A 15,802-nucleotide genomic window follows, 5' to 3' on the forward strand; every position below is an offset into this window, starting at 1 on the left:
TTTAACGGTTCCATGTATTAATATCCCCGCAAAAATATCGCGATAAAAAAATATCGGCATATTTTTGCAGTGATTTTGAGCCATGGACCCTGCGGGGGACACCACTGTAACACTCGCATTATTTTTAAATGTGCAGGGGACACCCCCGCAACCCCTGCTCCCACAAATGATCCCCCCAAAAATATCACCTATGGAGAGACAAACGTCATCATCTTCCTTTCTAACTCCAGATGGGAGGGGTCCAAAGGCTGCTATTATACAAAGCATCACACGGGCACTGCATACCTGACCTTCCTGGTGTTTGTTGTGAAGTGGTAGCCAGTCTGTCACAGGGCATTCAAGAGATGACATTGTAACACAGGGTACCAACCCAATGCCTCCCTGGTAGAACGAGGCAGCCCCTGGACCAGATCCCAACACCGCGGGATGGCTCTTCGCCAATTTGCGTGGTGTAGAACAGTGCAAGCACTGACAGGGCAGGCCAAGCTGGATGTCCAATAGTTTAGATTTAGTTTGTGAAGCGTGGATCTAAGCGAAGAAACAACTGGCCGGAGTCCAGGATGCACGGTTCCAAGCAGAGGCACAAGGCAGGGCCAATGACAAGGAAGGGGTAGTTAGACTGGAACCCAAAGTAAAGGTAACAGTGAGGAAGTTCCCAGGAGATGGCACCCAGGACCAAGGCAAATAGCAGGGAACAGGACCAAGGAGGATGGTCAGAAACAAGGACATGAAGCAGATCAAGGCCAGAGAAGGGGACAAGGAGAAAGAAGTACCCAAGAAGGTACAGAGAGCAAGGAGATTGCTCACAAGGCACAAGGGAACAGAGCTTGGCAAGGGATAAGGGAGGACGCGACCAAGGAACCAACCGCGTTGAGACGCAGTTTGCGGTTGCTAGTGGTGACTGGATATCCATCTGGGACCACAACAAGGCTTATAACCGCAAGCCGATGTTACCGCAAGGCCAGGAGGACTGTGCATGTGCGGAGAGACGAACACGGACATCCGCGCATTCGCAGACCTTGAATCATGGCTGCGCCCACGTGACCAGTAACTGGGGCCGAATGCGCTCGAGATAAGCGCCATAAGGGATACATCCTCCATGTTGGGAACTGAATGACCCCAGGACCCCATCTCCTCATTAAGGTAAGTGGCGCAACAGCTGCTCCCAGTTACTCTCCATTTTGGGGCAACCACTGCTAGGAGTGCTATAGTTGTAGAGGACAGTCTTACCAGTTTCTGTCATGCTTTTAGTATTTTGGCTGGAATGTTGGAGGGAGCGACATCTGCTTCTGAATCTGGAGCTCATGGCACCCCCTTCTCACTACCATCCTATGGACACTGTGTCCCTCGTCTTTCCTGGGCTTACTATTCTGTTCTCTTGCTAGTATCTTCTTCCTTGTGCTTAATTCCTGGCATCTCCTTGATGGTTTGATGAAGTGTTCAGATTTCCTCCAGCCCCCACTGGTCTGCTAGATGTTGGGCATATCAGCTGAACCTTCTCCCTCTGTCCTCGCCTGTCTGGGATTCTCTCCTGATCTTCACCTTCTTTAACCTCTGTAGGTTCTTTCATCTTACGGTCGTCCTCCCCTCTTTCCTCTTCCTTGCTCACTGTTCCCTTTCTGGGGTGTGTCTGTCCCCAATCTCTGGGGTGTGTCTGTCCCCCCCCATCCTCTGGCGTATTTCCCTCCCCATCCTCTGCAGTGTCCCCGCCCTACCTCTGGTGTATCCCCCCTACCTCTTGAGTACCATTGCCCACACCCTCTGGGGTGTTGCTCCTCTCATCTCTGTGCTTTCTGTCCTCCTTCCTTTCTGCAAACCTTCTTCTCTCCTCCTCCTATTCTCTTCCATTTTCCTCCTCCCCTTGTGCCACCTCCAAAACACTTTCTGCTTTTCCAATATAATCCTTCTTCTAGTCTCTGGTCACTCCAAACACACACAGTACCTGGTTTCGCTTTGTACTGCTTGTATGCTCCCAGCCACTCCCCTGGGATTGGTTTTAGGACTAAGGGTTGCTGGCGTGGACAGTCTGGACCATGGCTCTGTGATTGTTCTGAATTTCCTCTTAGGCAGCTTTTTCTACTGGTTTGTGTTTCTTTTTTTTGTTGGTTTAAACCTGTTTTTATTATTTTAATTCAACATACAGAAATCACCAAGAATCAGAAACCCAACCGGGGCACTGTGCCACCCAATCCCTCCCCCCACACCCTCGAGCACCTTCCAGGACCCTGGCCCTGAATTCACTATGTCGCCTAAATTCCGGTACACAACACAATTGTTCAGAGCCGTCTTAGTAGCCCTCCCCGCCGCTGGAGAATTATCAAAATGTTCCATCCCAACCTCAAACCCCTCTCGCAAGTTCCGGGCTCAATGCCCCCCAGGAGGGGCCGAATAGCCAGATAAGTCCACCATCCTTCATGATTAACAGGGGAAGAGCGCTCTCGGGATGAGGCAGCTACATTTCGTGAAGGCCCAGCAGTATCCTGTGCGGCTGAGCTCAGAGTTCGCTCCTTGCGCATAAAGGTCCTGAAAGCTGCCCAGTAGTCCCTAGGCCTACACTGCATAGGGTCTGTTGAGGCAAACTGATTTTCTCTTTGTTCGCAGGTTGCCATAACATTGAGCCAATGTTGGAAGGTGGTAGGCCTGTTGGCACCCCAAGTCTTAGCAATAAGCGATCTAGCCACCGCAGAAGCCATTCCCACCAGCTGCTTCCCACTACTAGTACCCTCTTCCACAAGTGCAAGCAGCCAGGTCTCAGGAGATAGTGGTAGGGCCATGTCCAGTATTTTAGCCACAGTTTCAGCTATCCTTACCCATAGAGGTTGAATTAGAGGGCACCCCCAGGCTACGTGAAGGAAATCAGCATAAATCTGATTGCATCTCTTACAGTGTGAAGGCCTATGTGGGCAAAGCTTATTCAACCGAAAGGGGGGAAAAGTATACCTGGTGAAGGAATTTAAAGTGTATCAAACTGAATCTGTTGTTACCCGATATAGTTTTAGTCTGTGCACAAATAGAGTCCCATTGCCCACCTGTTAAGGAATGACCTAGGGTGCACTCCCTTTTTTCTCTATACTGAATCGCACAGGGGGCCTGAGAGACCTGGCCATACCATACAGAGTGGACACCAATCTCACCTTGGTCGTTGGCGTTGTAATATATTCCATAATTGGTGAGGGAGGTGGTGCGCTCGGGAACTCCGGCCACTTAACACGTAGCACTTCACGCAGGCGGTAATATAGGAATAGTGTTATCGGGTTCCATTCGCCCCTCATTTTGAGGTCTTCCCAGGAAACAAATCTACCCTGTGGAGCTATATCTCCCATGGACGTGCTCTGTAAGAGGGAGAAATGTGTATAAATATTGTCTCATGAGTGAGTGGTGTATGCCCTGTACATGATAAATGGCCATGGCGGGGAGAGTACCACTGTCTCTGTCCATTCAAGGCAGCCAGCTGATCCCAAGCCTGAAGGGTGACGGCCACTGGCTGTACCTCAGCCTTGTCACCACGCTCCCGTGTTCCCATCAATAGCCCCTTCAGATCGTCAGGGCAATTGAAAGCTTTCTCCAGGATTGTGTGGGGTTAGTTGGATGTGGGCGTCCACCACCAAGCAGCATATTGGGCCTGAGCGGCACGGAAATACAAGAACAGGTCCGGAACCTCAAGGCCCCCCAGAGAGCTTGGGCGACACATCGTCTCTAGAGATATTCGTGGGCGTCTACCGGCCCAGATCAGCTTGTTCACCAAGACCTTCAGCCTAACCCAGTATTTCGCTGGAGGCCAAATCGGGACATTATTAAAGAAATACATTAGTTTAGGTAAGACGACAATTTTTAAGAGCGAGATCCTAGCCGCTTGGGAGATGGGAAGACAAATCCAGGTGTCTACCTTGTACTCCAATGTTTGGAGAAACGTTATGTAATTCTCCTCGTATAACTTATTAAGGGACGTGGATACACGGATACCTAAGTAACGAATCCCTTGGGGACACCATGCAAAATCATTACCCACATCACCCGGGGTTACACATGCAGTGAGAGGGAGGACCTCAGACTTGGACCAATTGATCCGTAGTCCAGACAGAGCGCCAAACCTGCTGATTTCTTCTACAATCGGACGCAAGTTTTCACTGGGGTGTTTAATGTACAATAACATGTCATCCATGTATAGTGAGACGATGGAGGTATAAGAATGAAGGTTTATACCCCTATGCGCATCGTACTCTCTCAGAACACAGGCCACCGGCTCGATGGCCAGGGCAAAAAGAATTGGAGAGAAGGGACATCCCTGTCTCATACCGCGAGATGGAAAGATGGGTTCAGACTGTTTACCGTTGGTATACACCAGGGATCTGGGGACTGTATACAGTAAGCAAACCCAATGTAGGAACGTGTTGCCTAAAGCGGAGCGGCGGAGGACCTTGAACAGGAACGGCCACTCAACCGAGTCAAACGCTTTCTCGGCATCCAAAGCGGCGACAGCCAACGGGACCGATGGGTTCACATTATGCATCAAGGTGAATAGCCTCCGCAGGTTGTTCTGAGTGGAACGACCCGGTATAAAGCCAGCCTGGTCAGGGAGGACCAGACCAGGAATATGGGGTAGGAGTCTGTCTGCCAATAATTTTGCAATAATCTTATTGTCCGAATTAAAAAGAGACAGAGGCATGTATGAGGAACACTTGTTAGGATCCTTACCGGGTTTTAGAAGCACCGTGACCAAGGCGGTTCACGTGGATTCTGGAAGGACGCCCGACGTAGCAGCCATCTCGAACATGGACCTTAAATGGGGAATAAGAAGATCAGGATAAGCTTTATACAGTTCGGCTGTGATGCTGTCTGTACCAGGGGCCTTGCCATTTGGGAGGAAGTGAATTGCCCTGAGGAATTCCTCATCCGAAGGGGGAATATTTAGTAGTGACCCGAGTTCAGGCTCAATCCACCCCAAGGCGATCTTATCCAGGTAACGCACAATGACATTGTGCCCTGTCAGTAATTGTGACGAGTAGAGTTTTGCATAGTATTCACGAAATACATCATTAATCCCTGACGACTCCCTAATAAGAATCCCATCTGGTGTCTCTATTTCTAGTATAGGATTAGAATGGCGCTCCTGCCTAATGGCCCACACAAGCATTCTGCTAGGACGATCGCCCTCTATATATCTGGCCTTATAATCGGATTGCCCAGGAACCGTTCCTCACTAGACATCAATGCTCGAATTTCTTCTTTCTTATGTTCCAGCTCATTCCGATTCTCTGCAGAGTCCCGGTGCGACTGACTGGTCTCAATGTCCCTGAGTTCCTTCTCTCTAACTAGAATGGATCTACGGATACATTTTAAGACCCCGCCCTCCTGCGAAATGCACCACCCACGAAAGTATACTTTTTTTTAAAAAATCTTTTTTATTTAATTTTAATAACAACAAGAAACAACTAATACCCACATTTCCCTCTCTTACCCTCTCCCCACCCCCTCCTTCCCTTAGGCTCGAGAGGACCGACCTGGCTTTACTTCCTTTCTTACGACAAGGACACTAACTTACGGCTTCAAAACAAATTAAGTATACAATATTATGAGGGCACCATTGGAGCATATAGTCACTCTGGAGATATTGTAAAATTGGACCCCAGTTCGTATGAAAGTTCTCGGTGGTGCCCTGCAATTTACATGCTACCCACTCCATAATGATCCTGAATTAATCCGGACAAATGTGCAGATGCACTTGCTCTTGGCAGAAGGAAATATAGTCATCAGCCTATGAACACTCTGAGCACAGATGGGGAAAGTCTGGTACCCGCACAACTAATGAAACAGCTGCACGGAGCGAGCGAAGTCCCTGAGACAGTGACCGAAACGAAAAAGAATATGGCAGACGTTCCAGCACAAAGGGATAGCATGTAGTGATGAAGCGGTGCGCGTTGGGTGCACGGTTGTAGCACAAGCTGCGTTGAAAGAAGACACATCCTCGGCGCGACAAAGACGAGCATACTGTGCTCTGGATGGCCTCACTTGTGACTATATATATGAAGCTGGAAGACCGCGGGAGAAAGAGGGGTGGCTGGCGTTAGGACCGCATCAGCGGTGCGGTGGTCGCGGCTGGACCTCGGGGCTCGTGTGGGACAGTGCTCCGAATATCCTGGGGCCGAGGGAGGCCAACATAAGACATAAGTCCCTAGCCCAACAGCTGATCTCTGGGACGGGAGACTGCGGCTCTGGGCTGCGGGGTACCCGCCACCGTGCATCACTGCTCGGGTGGCGCGTTCGAGCAGCAAAGAGCCCAGCGGCCGCACAGCGTGGCGCTCGGGGGTGCCACGCACCGGAGCACACTGAAGGCCTGCCCACTGGTGATAAGCCCGCACAAGGTATGAGGAACAGACGGTGGGACCCCTTGGCCCGTGCGGGAGCGGCTTTGGCACCCCAGAATGGGATTAGGCGGGCAGATTGCCCGGATTGTCGGTTGTGGGCCCGGGGCTGCGTAGACAGTGGCCCGCTGAGGAGTGACAGACTGAAACACAGCGAACCTGGCGCACGTATAGTGCTACGAGTAAGGAAGTGGGTGGCCAGGCGCATACGGCAGCAGGATTCCAGGAGACCGGGAGGAGAAGATAGAAAATTGCAACCTGTTGGAGCTCCCCTCTCCTGAAAAAGTCTGTTAGACCTCTAATAAAGTGCCCCTGACACACTCCCACCCTACGATGGGGGTGTGCGCAACATGGCCAGTCGATGGGCACAAAATGGTGGCAGGCTCTGATTGATGAGGTGTGCTGTGAGTGTTATATACACAGCCTGATACTCTGAGATAAGTACCTCAAATTGCTGCTGCCGCCCAGCGTGCACAAAGCGGTGAGTGTGGATATGCTTAGTGGGGTACATGTGGGTCACTTAAAGTAAGGTGGAGGACCCAATTGGGTCCGCACGCTGCCAAGTTCTGGTGGCCCGCATTAAGCGCGGGTGCTTGCTCGGAGTGCAGACCCACGGTTTTACGTGGGAAGACACAACCCACTCCTGTGGCTTATGAGTTGTTCCAGGACACCCCTGGTGTGGCCTATATGGGCCCAGATGCTAACAACAGTCTAGTTCCGCTGGTGCTGGCGAGGCTTGCCTGCAAGTCTTTGGCACGGCGCCATGTCTAGCAAACCCCTGAGAACGAAAAGAAAGCAACCCACGTTGGAAGAATACACCAGAACACTGCCAGGCCCAGGGGGAGCTAAAAGTACTGACAAAACCCCCGCTGGAAGTGCATTCACCATGGGCACTAACCAGGAGATCCTTGCAGCGATTGCGGACCTGAAAGTGGCCTGGGAGACCAAACTGGGACTGGCTATGACTGAATTGAAAGCTCCATTGGAGCTTAAAGTTGGAGCAGTGCAAGAGGAAGTGAACCTCCTCCGGCAAGATGTTAGGTCGCTGTGGAGCGCACAGAGAATTTGGAAAAAGAGGTTGGCCCGAACACAACGGACTGTGCATCACATAAAGCAGACCTTCACGCCCTAGTGCAACGTGTGGGCAATCTTGAAAGCAGAGGAGGCAGAGGGATGTGCCTGAAGGAACAATATCCGCATTGTTAGTCTGCCGGTGGGGCTGAGGGATCTAACCCTACAGAATTCATTGAATCTATGCTACTGCAGGAGATAACTGGAGGAGTGTTGTCCCAGGGGTTCGTGGTGGAAAGAGCGCACAGGGCCCTGATGCGGAAGCCGCCCCCAGTAAAACCCCTCTAGGCCGGTGATTGCCAAGATCCTGAACTAACGAAATCGGGAAAGAATCCTTGAACATTTCCGGAAGGGCGGCACAATACAAAGGGGAACAGCAAATATAACTGCATACCCAGATTATACCCTGTTGGTACAACAAAGTCGCATGAACTTTGGGGTGGTGAAGAGGAGATTGCATGAAGCAGGCCACAAGTATATGTTGCTCTACCCGGCGAAGCTAAAGGTGTTCCACAAAAACCGAACTTTGTTTTTCGAATCCCCGGAAGAAGCTATGGGATGGCTCGACATGCAGAGCTGTGCCCAGGAATCGGGCATCCAGACGGGAGAAGGTGATGGAAGAGATAAGTAATCTGTGTACGCTGCACCTACAGGTGTCGCAGCCTAAGACTATGGGACTTGATTATAGTAATAAATGTAGCTTATGGGCAGGCATGATAAGGTTATTATTGGAGATGAGCCTTGAGCACAGAGACTTTTCACATAGCAAGGGAGCCTCGCAGAGCTAGTCCTCATAACCCCATTTATAGTAGCTTAGTTAGGTCACCAGTAGTCCGGTGACACCCTGCCGGGCCTCTGTCCTCAGCATACCGAGGCAGAGCCAAAAGCGGGATTGCCTGAGATCCAGGGATGGAGCTGGGCATTTGTTGGGGCTGGGTATGGAGGGGGGAGGGATGGGGTGGGGTGTGGGGGTTTGTTGTTGGGAAAGTGGGGGGAGTTTGTTGGGTTTGAGGGGGTTTCGAGCCAATATGTGAATCTTATCAGGCGGGTCGGGGGGCGGAGAGGGAGGGCAGGCTATGGCATCTATGGCATCAGGATGCCTTAGAGTGGTTACCTGGAATGTCAGGGGCCTTAACAGTTACTTGAAGCGTAACAAGGTGATGATGTACCTGAAAAGAACAAGGATTGACAGTCTTATTGCAGGAGACCCACCTCACCAGAGAGAAGTTGGGGTGGTCAAGAGGAAGTGGAGGGGGTGCATGGTGGGAGCCACATATTCGGCCTATGCAAGAGGTGTCATCACTTGGGTAGCACCGCACGTGCCATTTCAATTGCTTCAGGCCACGGGTGACCCAGAAGGCAGATTGATAGTTATGAGGGGGATGCTGGAAAACCGGGAGATGAGTATCGTTAACTTATACGCCCCCACCCAAGATACGGCAGTCTGCTTTTGGACTCTGTATGGTAAAATTAGCCCCCCATTAGGTGGCGGGATCCTGTGGGGCGTAGACTTTAACTGTGTATTGAATCCTCAGGTAGACAGATCAGATTGTAAGCTTGACAAACCCACCCCGGCTGCAAAGGTGTTACTGGCCCTCCTGAGAGATTTCAACCTAATTGATGTCTGGAGGCAGTTACACCCAGCAGATAGGCAATATTCGCACTATGCGGCACCACATAATCTGCACACAAGGCTGCACTATGTGTTTGCTGCTGCTGAGCTGGTGGATGAGATGAGAGGCGCGGAATATAAGGCCAGGGTGCTCTCAGACCATTCCCCCTGGTCCTGGAGGGGCAACACCAACCCCCTAGAGCACGGATCCCGACGCGGAAGCTTAGAGCTGAGGCCCTACAGGATTTGGGATTCCGGGAGGATTTGAGGGAGGCTATCACGGAGTACTTCAAGATCAATACTGGCAGTGTTCGATCTATGGGAACGGTGTGGGAAGCATTTAAAGTGGTACTACGGGGAGGGGGTGGCGTTATCAAAATCTAGAGGGCTCCAGGGGGGCATAGAGCAGGAGCTGCGAGGAACGGAGGAAGAGTTGGAGGATATCATGCGTAGGGGAGGTACCTCTAGGGAAGATGGGGTCAGGATAAGACAGCTACAACAGGCTAGTAGTGAACACTGGGATAGGTTATGTAAAATAAGCTATAAGAAATATGTGGAAAGACAGCATGCAGGAGGGGACAAGCCGGGCAGGCTGTTGGCCTGGCTGTATAAGAACGAGGCACCACGGCCGGTGATCAGGGAAATCATAGGGGAGGGAGGTCAGATCCGGAACACCCAGGAGGGAGTAAACGTAGAGTTCCTAGGATACTATAAACGTCTCTACGAGGACCCAGGTGGATTGAGGGACCAAGAAACCCAGGAAACACTGGAGGATATAGGCCTGCCCACCCTAGACGATTTAGAACGGGCAGACCTCCATGTCCCAATTACATTAGAAGAACTTGAGCTAGTTATTCAACACCAACCCACTTGTAAGTCTCCGGCGTCAGATGGGCTCCCGAGTGAATTTTACAAAACCTGCAAACAAGAGCTGCTTCCCCCGTTGTTGGCTATGCTTAATGAGGCGTATGAGCACGGCAGGTTGCCAGAGTCCCTACGAGAGGCGGTGATCATTCCAATTTTAAAGCCGGGTAAGCCTAGCACGGACTGCGGGTCATACAGACCCCTATCGATGCTTAACCAGGATAGCAAAATCCTCACGGCTGTGTTGGCTAATAGGCATAAGCGAGTTATTGGTAAACTGAAACATCCTGACCAAACAGGTTATGTCCCTGGTAGGAACATAACCGATAACCATAGAAGATTGCATCACATTATCGATCAAACAAAAGAGGACCCGGGTAAACTGGCGATAGTCTCACTAGACGCAGTTAAGGCTTTCGATTCAGTAAGATAGCCCTGGCTGTTAGCGACTTTGGGAAGCTTTGGAATGGGGCCAGAGTATCTCAGGTGGGTTAAATTGTTATACAGTGCTCCAATTGTGAGGGTTAAAACTCGTGCCACTATCTCTGACAAATGGCAACTTAGCAGGGGAACTAGGCAGGGCTGCCCTTGGTCGCCCATGCTATATATATTAGCGTTTGAACCACTGGCCGTCTGTCTTCGACAACAATACGGGGAAATAGGGACCCGCACTGCAAGTGGCCCGCATCTCATTTCACTATATGCTGACGATATACTCTTGTACCTGCGCTTCCCAGAAGAGAACGTACAATACATTCTGGAGGTGATGGAACAATATGCTGCTTTCTCTGGCATAGCGGTAAACCCCAAGAAATCGAGCATGGTTCCCCCTGCGGAGATATAGAGTTGTCCCACCTAGGGGCTTGCCGACATTGCCAATACCCTGGCGAACCAAGTTGTTCCGATATCTCGGAATTGACATATATCACACGACAGGAGATTAACACAAACACAGCCCAGAAAAGGCAATAGAAGGCATTAAAAATAGTATGGTTTTTTGGTTCAGACTACCCCTGACCATGATGGGGAGAGCTCTACATAAGATGGTGGTCTTGCCCAGGCTGTTACACTTCTTTGTAAATATTCTGCACATAATCCCTAGGCGCTTCTTCGTTAGTCTTCACAGTCTGTGTAGGGGTTTTATATGGAACAGCTCCAGGAATAGGGTGGCTCTTTGGAAACTTCAGAACTCGTACGAAAGGGGGGGAATAAACATGCCGAATTTTGAGGTATATTATCTGGCGGGACAGTTGCAAATGTAGCCAGATGGCTGTCTGGAGAGGAAACGGCTGAAACCAGGCTGCTGTGCATGGAACCAGCTCCCTACTTCCTTAGGGAGGTGGTATGGTTGTCCAGGCCAAAGATACTGGAAATGGCGAGGCTCTTGGTGCTTGGATGGGAGTTGTGACACAGGGCATGGCAGATGGTGGGATACCCGGCACCGTTTTCGATGCAGGTACCGTTGGCGGCACTATGCAGAGAGGACCCCCAGTTGATACAAGGGGTCCGTAGATATTGGAAGCCGATGGGCCTGGCCACCCTAGGAGACATATGGGAGGATGGGAAGGCACTGGAATTTCAGAAATTAATGGAGGATAGCAGGGAACATAGGGGGCAGTATATAACCTACTCCAGAATAGATAAACGTGTGCGAGAAAAGTGGCCAGCGGAGGTGCTTACTGAACAACCGGATGTCACCATGGAGATGATACATGACATCTCAGAGGTTGGTCATGAGACATCCCGTATATATGAGCTGCTGGGCTCTAAGGTGGGGAAGGAACTGCTCCAATTGAGACAACTCTGGGAAGAAGAGGTGGGAGAGCCCATGTCTGATGGGCTATGGGATAGAGCCCAAAGATATCATAAGAAAGTGTCCCGAAACACTGGACTTCAGCAGATCCAACTATATGTCAGACATAGAGCATATCCGACCCCTAGTAAGATCCCCAGGTTTGGTGGCCAGGCGACTCAAAGGTGCCCCAGGTGTGGGGAGGAGGATGCCGGGATGCTGCATATGTTTTGGGCCTGTCCGGAGGTGGGAAGATTTTGGGCAGAACTGAAGACACGCTTAGCAGGAAATGGCACCACGTTGGAGGTGGAGTCGGCCTGGGCTTGCATGCTGGGGGGTTTCCCTAGGCCACGTAACCTGAGGCACATTAGCAAAATGAAAGACTTGGCATATATCCTGGCTAAACGAAGGATCGCAATGTGCTGGAAGTCAGCCCATAGGCCGAGGATGGAGTTGTGGTGGTCTGATCTCATGAAATGGTCTGAGGCAGAAACGGCGGCCTGGTTTGAAGCGGTCTGCAGGGGAGGGGAGGAGGAGGTGGGACCCCTAATCGAATGGAGGCAGTTGGTGGCTGCTGGTGCCCCCCCCAGCCCGACCGCAGCGATGAGGATACTGATGACATGATTACGACAGACCCGCCTGTAGAAGTACATGCTGGTGTTACGGTTATAGTGGCTCAAGTTAAGGGGGTGGGAGGGAATGGGACTGAAGAACGTAATTTGTGATGTTATATTTGAACACGGAAGTCCTAATCATTGTAATGTTTGGTGTGTTGTTATAAAATAATTAAAATAGTTTAAAAAAAACAAAACCTTGAGCTATAACTAACCAAGGCGCCACCACCAGTACCATTATCGCCTTCTTTTGGCGCTTAGGGTGTGTTTTCTGTGCGGGGTCCCACATACCGGCTAGCCAAATGCTATCGCCTAGGCCTTCTGCCCCTGGGACCACTTTCCCCACTTGCGCCTTGACCTCATTCCAGAAGGGAATGATACTCGGGCATGTTTTCCAGATATGCTTCCAGTCCCCTTCTTGACGGCAACCCCGCCAACAAAGTCCACCCGGGGTCGGATACATGTCCTTTAGCCTCTTAGGGGTAATGTGCCATTGGAGCAGAACTTTTTGCCACATTTCTCTCAGGTGAATGGAGCTTGTCAGGGTGACCATGTTGCGCCAGGTTCTCTCCCAGTGAGGGCGCAGGATTTCCATCCCCAGAGTCGCCTCCCACCTCTTCATGTACAGCCAGCTTATTTTGCCTTGCGAGTTCAGGTGAGCGTAGAGACTGGAGATCAGCCCATGCGTTCCTGGATCCGTTATCAAAAAAGTCTCAAATTGCGTAAGGTCTCTCGTTGCTGCTTCTTCATTGGTCCTAGAAGACAGCCAGTGATACAATTGAACATAGCGGTATTTCTCGGTTCTCGCCACTCCCAATTCTTTTATATATTCTTCAAACGTCCTGATATTCCTAACTTTTTCCATGTTCCCAATTCTAATGCAGCCCGCTTGTTTCCAAGATGTAAAGGCCTTCGGATCCATTCCCGGTGGGAAATCGGGATTATGAAACAGCGGTGTCAACGGGAAGGAGTGCGTCGTCAAATTTCCTCTCCTTACTGCCGTGTCCCATGCGTTGAGGGGGGCGCCTAGGATCTCACTTATTTGAGTGTTCCCATGCCTATATTTCTTGTGGGACCACAAGAGGTTCGAAAGCGGGCCCCCGGCTACCGCTATGTCCTGCATCGCCCATTTAGTCTGAGGGCAATCTGCCACCCACTCTTTAAGAACTCACATCTGTGCCACTTCGTAATATCGCTTGAAGTCGGGAAAGGCCAGGCCTCCCTCTTGAACCGCTGCTGTCAGTGTGGTCATTGCCACCCTCGGTCTTCTGCGCTTCCATATGTATGCAGATGTCATTTTATTCAGCGAGCGAAAGAAGGACTTGGCAATCCTGATTGGAAGAGCCTGAAAGCAGTAAAGAACTTTTGGGAGGATCGTCATCTTCACTGCAGCCATGCGTCCCCACCACGAGGTGGACAGGGGTGTCCATCTCGTCAGCAACTTTTGGAGGTGGGTAAGTAAGTCCGGGTAGTTTGCGGCAAACAGTTGACTCGTCTTGGGGGTGAGCTGCACTCCGAGGTATGTGATCCTGCCTCTTGCCATCTGAGCTCCCTGCTCTCGGGTCAGTTTGGAAATGGTCTCGGGGTCGGCAGAGAGATTCAATATCTCAGATTTCGATTTGTTGATTTTGAGACCTGAGATATAGCTCCACATGCCACCAATTCGCTCATCAGTGTGGGTAGAGATGTGGTCGGATTAGTCAGCGCCAACATGTCATCGGCGAAGGCCATTGTTTTGTGCTCCAGCCCGCCCATCTGCACCCCCTTAATAGCGCGCTGTTGACGAATCTTTGCTAAGAGAGGCTCTAGAAACAGAGCGTACAGGAGGGGGGACAAGGGGCACCCCTGTTTTGTGCCTCTTGTCTGGGCAACCGTCTTGGACAAGAAGCCGGTAACGGCGACTCTTAGGGATGGGCTTCTGTAATTTGCTTTTAGCATCCCCATGTAGGAGTCCCCAAAGCCCATATGTGACATTTGTTCGAAAAAGCTGCAACCACTCGACACGGTCAAACGCCTTTTCTGCGTCCAAGCCGACTAGTATAGCCTCCATGTCGGTGCTTTCGGCCTTTTCTATGATATGACATACTCTCCTGGTATTGTTCGCTGATTGCCTTGTAGGGACAAAGCCCGACTGATCCGCATCCTTCAAGGAGGTCATGTGTTCCGAGAGCCTGTTCGCTAGGATTTTCGTATAGAGTTTCACATCCAGATTAATAAGAGCTATTGGTCTGTACGAACCTGGGAGGGTGGGGTCCTTTCCCGGCTTCAGAAAGAGAACCAGCTTAGCCTCATTCATAGAGCCGTAATATTGCCCCTTGTTTTGAAGGTGTTGAAGAGGGTTGCGAGTCTTGGGGCTACGGCGTGGCGAAATCTCTTGTAAAACACGCTAGTGTACCCATCCGGGCCCGGAGCTTTGTTCTTAGGGAGTGGATTTATAGCTCGGAGCACCTCCTCTAGGGATATATCCCGGTCCAGTGCCTCCCTAACTTCCTCCGACAAACACGGAAGGGACACCCCCTGAAGGTATATTTCTTGATCCTCCTCGAAAGGGGCACTGGTTGTGTACAGATCTTGATAGTAGGATCTCATTATGTCCCCCATTTCGTTGTTTGTCATTTTCCGGGCCCCTGAGGGGTCCACCAACGCCAGGATGGATCTTTCCCTGGTCACCTCCCTAAGTTGGCGAGCCAGCAGGGTGTCCGCCCGGTTGGCATGGAAGTAGAATCTTTGCTTCACTTTCATGAGCGCGTAACCCACCTTGCGGGTATGCAGGAGCTCCAACTGTCCTTGAATGTGTTGCATGGCCCGCCTTTTAGCCCTGCTAGGGTTCGCCACTGCTTCCTTCTGAGCTTCCAACAGTCGGTTTCCAAATCTCTCTCCCATTGGCCCAAAGGTCTCTCTCTCTTGGATTTCATTGAAATTAATTTGCCTCTCAAGACAGCCTTAAAGGCATCCCACACCATATCTTGAGAGATCTCCCCAGTGTCATTTTCAATGAAAAACGTGTCAATCTTATCTTGTATTTCTTCCGCCAACACAGGATCCTGGAGGAGCTCTGAGGGGAAGCGCCAGGACAACATCCTTGGTTCCCTAATATTGAGTGCCAGGGATAAGGTTATTGGGGCATCATCGGAGAGGACGATGGGGCCTTTCTCCACATCGCTGATTGTGCCCAGTAAAGGCGTAGAGACCCAAATGTAGTCTATCCTCGACAAAGAATTGTGGACATGGGAGTAGTGGGTGAAGCCACGGCGGTCCCCATGCTGTGCTCGCCAGGCATCGGCCAGGGAAAGGGAGTTGAATGCTCTCTTTAGTGCCTCCGAGGGGGTTTTCGAGCTTACGCTGTCTCTGGCCGATCTATCCAGTGAGGGATCCCAGGCTAGATTCAGGTCCCCTCCCATAATGATTTCCCCTGTCGCAAATTGTTCAAGCACTCCCATCGTATCCTTGAGCAATGCCTCCTGCCCTACATTGGGGCTGTAGATCG

The 15,802-nt window shown here is 51.0% G+C and overlaps 1 protein-coding gene across 1 annotated transcript in view; it reads left to right on the top strand.

Moving 5' to 3' along the window:
- POLR3B (RNA polymerase III subunit B) overlaps window positions 1-15,802 on the top strand; it is a 1,940,302-nt gene that overhangs the window by 1,724,122 nt on the left and 200,378 nt on the right. The gene's annotated exons all lie outside the window — the stretch shown is intronic.

Source organism: Ambystoma mexicanum, chromosome 12, assembly GCF_040938575.1.
Source record: "Ambystoma mexicanum isolate Mex_15411 chromosome 12, UKY_AmexF1_1, whole genome shotgun sequence".
NCBI lineage: Eukaryota > Metazoa > Chordata > Amphibia > Caudata > Ambystomatidae > Ambystoma > Ambystoma mexicanum.